Here is a 6,911-nt window from a genome sequence, read left to right as displayed (position 1 = left end):
ATTTGAATAACTGTAACTGGTGAGCGAGTACAATCAATTATGGGAGTGGGTTGCGGAAAATCGCGTAGTGTGGTACCGCGCCTTGTTGTAGTTGAAGAATTTGAAGGTGTTATTCTGCGCAAGAGTTGTGGGAGGCGCGATACACACGAGGTGATTTTGTGCTAATGTTTTTTCTATGTTCAAGGTGAATTTTTGTTTGGTTCTGCTTCATATTTTTGGATAAAATGGAGCATTTATAGTTGTAAGCTTTTTAGGTCCTCTTTTTGATCCTATTTTGGTTTGCTTTTTTTTCACTTCAACTATGTAAAGCTTTTGTTTCTTTCAAAGTCTATCCACATGTAAAAAAAGGAAAGTAATCTCATATTAAATGTATTTGAACGTGGTATATTAATGTGTTTTGTTTGAAAGCAGTACAAATGTAAGTAATTGCCTATCACAACGTGTACAAGCCTACGAGTTGATGAAGACAAATAGTGATACATGGTACTTGAACCTAAAGGCCATATACAATTACATTACATTAACTTACTAACCGGTTCTTATGGCACGGATTTGAAGAAATCAGAATTGTAGAAAATTTTAAATAGGGCCCAGTAGAAATAGTTTGCTACGCGGAACTAATTAGCAATATTTGTATGAAAAGTCGCTTCATAAAAGATCAAATATATCTTTTAGAATAAGTATTCTGCAGCATACTTAAGTGTATTATAAAAGTATATTTTTTATTTTTGTTTGCTCTGTATTATGACAAAATTTTATACAATTTTGTTACATTAAAAAGTAAAAAGAAAATAGAGTCGAATTGAGAACCTCCTTCTATTTTCGGTCGGTTAAAAATAGTAGTTATTTGGCTAAACTACGCATTATCAGTCTATGTGCATACTCCTTAACATAAGAGTCGGCTAACATCGTGAGTGATCGGCAATGATCGGCGCATTAGCAGTCGTAACTCACGCGCTCGTTGCGCTAATGACTGCGTTGATGCCGAACATTATCCGTGTTAGATACACTACACGATGCATGCACTTAATCACATAATAATACCTACCTACCTTACTTATAATATACATATAAATAGCTCTCTCTGCTCGAGCGGGATTCGGATATACTTAATAAAAAACATATTTACGGGTCAATTTCGACAAAAAGTCACCTAGATATACAAATTTTATCGAAATCATTTCAGCAACTATTCATTAATAATTAAAACTAAACATACATTAAATAATTTTACATGTACAAATGAAAGCAACTTGACTCTGAAATTGTAACAGACAGACAGATGAAAGTATGGTTAAGTTTCTTTACTATTTTAAACTTAGTTTAAATAGTAGTGCGTTTGCGAAAACGTCGTACGATGCGATAAGTAGTCTATACAAAATAAAAAATCTAAATTGACCAGAGAATCGAACCTAAGACTCGTATTTCGGAAGCACTTGAATATGAATCATACCTATTCAAACCAACAGTGCAATCTCTGCCTGCTACCATTAAGTAAAATGATTGATAGTACAAGTAGGTACATTGTTACAATATTACATGATTTATGTTGATAACTTACCTTATACGAAATCTTAGTGCTTTTCTACTTCAAGTTGAAAGCTCCTTTACCGGACATAATAGCATTAAGGAATAATTATCCTACTACTTTTACAAACATACAAATAAAAGATAGTTAGTAGTACGTAATGACATCCGGTGCATAATAACAGCCAATGCCTGACTAATTTTGTGGTAGGAAGCGTAAGCGCCGGGGTCCCAGGTTCGAATCCCGAATCAGGGAAAAATAATTTGACTGACTTAAATAAAATCCTACAAATGCTGGTTTCCATCGATCATCGATATCGGCCAGGGGGACATTATTATTGTAACAATCACTTCAATAATTATTTGACACAAACCAACTTAGAAATCAGAAATAAAAAATAGCTTTTCAATAAATCATTTCTATCTCAATATTCTCAATACGACCCACATACCTTAAATCCTATTAAATCAGAAAAACATACATCAAAAGGCGATCAATATTAAAAAACTAACCCTAAAAAGATCGTAACATAAATCAAAAACAATACAGTCCTCGGCCGGCGTCCAACCCTCGCCGGTCTAAGAGACCGATGACATGTTTATGGGTCTCACAGACCCATTCATTACGACACTTGGACAAAAAAGGGTTGCGAGATAGCCGAGGTGTTAGTTTAATGTTTTGTTGTTATAAATATGTTTCACTATTTGTTAGAATTCCAAAAGAAAAAAGGAGTTTAGTGCTTTTTAATTTGAGGTCGATTCTTGAAAATAAGACTCTGCGTTCTTTCTGAGTTACTGGTAGGTTTAGTAATTGTAACGACTATTTTATTTATTAGTAACATTGGCTCAAAATTAATAAATTATTTTGTTAAAGTTAAATACAAGGCTCGAAAAATGTGAAAGAAACGCGTACCTAAGAAATTAATTTATAATTGGAGAGTAATGGTACAATATTTGTCCAAAAAAATGATATAATGAAAAACTATGATGACGTAATGTACCCTTCGTAGGAGCAAGAAAAACATAATTTGCATGTACTAAAATAAAGTTGATGTTAGTCACTTCTGAAATCTTAATAGATTTCCAGAAGTATGGTTTAATTATTTTTATTATTTTATTTATATGCGATGATTAAAAGCGTTGCTCTTAAGGCAATCGAGTAGGTAATGATTTCAAATTCTACGTATATCTTAGAAAGCCAAGCTAAACAAATATGTTATTAAACTTCGGGACCAGAAAAGGTAAGGAATAGACTGACAGTTAAGGGAAGTCATTATATTAGTAATAGGCTATTACAATATTGAGTAGAATATGAGATCTTTTGTGTACGTAATGAGATCGTCTTTAAACCATTCTAACTACGGCTCTATCTGAACGAGGATGAGTTGAGTCAATTTTAAGTTTACAATCAGGTTTCTGTTTAGAAAATTTGGTAGGTTAACTTTAAATTTGTACATACGGTTTTTATTAGAAACAATGTATTCTTTATTATAAGGAGAAGAGCTGAAAATAATAGTTGAAATAAGCTCTTTTATGTCACAGTAAAGAGGCTAAATATGTTTTGAAAATATCAGATTTTAGTCATCAATTAATCAATCTATACTAATATTATAAAATTATAGATGTTTGTTTGTTTGAACGCGCTAATCTAAGGAACTGCTGGTGCGAATTGAACAATTAGTGGGTATATGTAAATATTGGATAGCCTGTTTATTGAGGAAGGTTTATAGGCTATATAACATTACGCTACAAACATTAGGAGCGAAGTAGCAACGGAAAATGTTTCAAAAACGGGGTAATTATGACCCATTCTCGCTTATATGACGCAAGCGAAGCTACGCTGGTTAGCTAGTAATTTATAAAATTTATATAACAGTGACCTTTGCTGTTAAATATTTATTTAAAAATACTACTAGCTGTAATGCTTCTAAGGTTATTGAAATCGCAAAATAAATAGTAAGAACATAGATTAAAATAAAATATTTATTGAAATAGTAATCGCATGTTAAAACATCATTAGTTGTGAACTTCTCGCATGCCAAATAATAATTATTACAACCTTTCATTTTAAATACCGAAGTACCTATTTATATAAAATTATGTATTTAAACTTTTCTAGTATATATTAATAATATTAACGTTTTACCCAGTACAAGTTAGCCTTTTGACAATTTTAAGTAATATAAAACAAAATCTTGTAAAAACTGATTAATTTTCTAAGCCTTTCAACTTTGAACTCCAGTTTTCAACTTACTTTATGCAGAATTTCATCAACATTGGCTTAACGATTGAGCTGTAAAAGATCATACAACTAGACAATAATAAAATATGGACTTATATTAAAGTCACACAGAACATACCTCAACAAAATACATAAAAAACAATAATTTCCTTAAAACAAGTACAATAAAACAAAAGCAACTGTCTCGATAGGCCGGGATATGAACCTTGGTCAGTACGGCGCTCGCCCACGCATGCGCAGTATCAATACGTTGCCATTTACTGCGTCACTGCACTGCTCGCGTTCCCTGAGCTTTAACTTTGATTCAATCACCTTTGATATCTTAAGAGTGATACAGATAAGAGCGGAATTTATGGTGGAATTCCGACCTTAACCCAAATCCAGGCATTTTTTCCTCATGTATTTTGACATAAAGTTAATATACTTAATGTAATTTTAAAAATATATTACTTGATTAAACAGGAACACAGGGAAGATGCGATTTTGTATTGCTTAGCTATATCTTTGTTTCTTAGTTTAAATAGTCAGACGTTTGTAAGTTGAAACTGAAACTAATCATAGAGACCTAAATATCAACCAGAAATTCCTTTGATTGCCTTCAAAATTAATGTCACAAAGTTTTTAGAAATGCTATATGAACAAAATCAAATAGTCAAATGTGTATTCCCCTTTATAAGTCTTGAAGTAATCATTGTAATGGAAAAAGTATGTAGTTTATAAAGGTGACTTGATTTTTGTATCAATTGTATTTATATAATAACATTAATTTACTGTCATGTTTATGTACTACAAGCTATTGTCCTAGTATATTGTGTGTAATACTGACAGCCCAATGATTTTTATTTCTCAAATACAATTTTACTGTATTTGAGCGTACTATCATGCCCTTTCCCAAAGCAGAAACCAAATAACGCTTTAGTACGATCTTTACAAACTTTCCTTGCCTCATTCACATAAAAAAGTATTGTTCAGAAAACTATTTTATTATACAAATACTTGACATATTTCATTAATTCCTTACTAATTCATAGTAAAAAAAATAGAAAGAATTTTGTAATTAAAATTCACCAATTAACTCAGACGGAATTTGATCAAAAATTAATAAAGGATTTGGTAGAGGGGGAGTTTTTTTGGAAAATAAAAAACCTCTTTTCTACTAAAGAAAATAATGAATAAAAATAAGACAAGCCTATCATCATGCTCAATCTGAAAATCGAACTTGACACTTCGCGATCAATCGTCATTTACTACAACTTCACTAGGCATTCAAAGATTGATCTTAAAAATAATAAAACAGTTCCTAAGCCCTAGTAAGTTAAAACACATTTAATATTATGTAGTTAAGTGTATGAGTAGGTAACAATAACAAATAATTACAAGAAGCGAGCGAGTCGCGGTGTGGTCTCAACTTTGTATGCGCCATTGTTAACTGATGTGTGTTCACGTTGTCGCATACGACACGACATATGGAACAAAATTATTTTTAACTCATTTCCACTTATTCAATTTCTTTATCTTTTTGTAGGTTATGTTAATTAGCGCCAAAGGAGCCCAAGGAATTAATCAAATTATCGGGCCTCAAAATAATTGTCGTAGCCGTCAATCAAAAAAATTAATGTTTATTATAAATATTCAGAAATAATTATCACTTGCTCCAACGGTGAAGAAAAACATCGTGAGGAAACGTTGCATGCCTAAAATTTGTTTAATACATTTATTGATAGCATGCAAAGTCCCCAACCCGAACTTGGCCGGCGTGGTGGACTCAAAACCTAACCCCTCCCCCTCAAAATCAAAATCATAATCAAAATCAAATCGTTTATTCATTTAGGTCAAATATTGACACTTATGATAGTCGTTACAATTACTGAATCTACCAGAAAACGAGTTATTAAAAAATATTATGTGAATTTGCGCCTAGCTTACCCATGGAATTAATCAGAACAAATTGGATTTTTATCCCGGGAAATGTTTTCACACAGACGAGGGAAAACTAGTATTAATATAAATTAATGCTAAGTATATAAGTTGAACACTTACAAACTTACATAATAGTACATACATATTAATGTACATAATATCTTATCATCTTTAAGTAAGGAGTAAGGATTTAGCTAAATTGATAATGTTTTTATAAGTTATCTGTACAATTTATAGTTATTTTGTAAATGGTGTCTTAATTAATTTTTATCTTTAAATTATTTGTAGTCTTTTATATTAATAAATGAATAGTAAAAAGGTGTATTTCTTAATTAAGTGTATAGGTACCAGTAATTGTGTGGATTAAGCAGCCTTTAAATTAATTAAATTTCATTATTTGTCAATTGAAGACGTGCACTTAGGAGGTGCTAGAGATTGCTAAAAGTGTTAGGTTCGATTTCAGGTCAATTCTTCTAACAGCTAAGAATCTATGTATCTTCCGAGTATTTACTGAAAAAAAAACAATCTGTTACAATTTGAAAAGAATTGTGATTAATAATTAATCATCAAATAATTAATTCATTAATCTATTAAAATGAAATTTTCCAGGCAGACTTTGTCCTATAAAAAAAATCTAACATGCTTTATTTATATTCCGTAAGTGTAATGTAGCTGTAATAAAAAGCCACTTAATCGTACACTTAAGTGCAAAATAATCGGATCCACTTAACAAACATTAGCGAAAGTTAAAGATTATTCCTAATGAGCAGTGTCTACGTGTTAGCGATAACTGTTATGATATAACACGTTGTAATTATAGACTAGTGACCGCCCGCGACTTCGTCTGCATGAACTTAAGTTTAGTAATTTTCCATTCACGCAATATTTTTTATTTCTGCCCTTCTTCTATTAATATAGTACAAAAACTGAGTAGAAAACGCATAATTTATCTAGATTATAATGAATAATTCCATCTGTTTCCAAAATAAAGAACCTTTACCAAATAAGTCATTGTCTACTGCACAATTATGCCTTTGGGCCACTGTTATTTAAAATTCTGAGTTTCATATACCGCCGATAGCCGCGAACCTTGCATGCAAGACTTTGCATTAAGTTGTGGGATAAAAATTCAGTAATTTCCCCGTTCTTGCAACATTTTTACATTACACTTTTATTAGATATAGCTTGATGTTACACAACCTACAGCCTTCTTCAATACATT

Source organism: Anticarsia gemmatalis, chromosome 23, assembly GCF_050436995.1.
Source record: "Anticarsia gemmatalis isolate Benzon Research Colony breed Stoneville strain chromosome 23, ilAntGemm2 primary, whole genome shotgun sequence".
NCBI classification, from domain to species: domain Eukaryota; kingdom Metazoa; phylum Arthropoda; class Insecta; order Lepidoptera; family Erebidae; genus Anticarsia; species Anticarsia gemmatalis.
The sequence above is the reverse complement of the archived record's forward strand: the minus strand, read 5'-3'. Positions refer to the sequence as shown.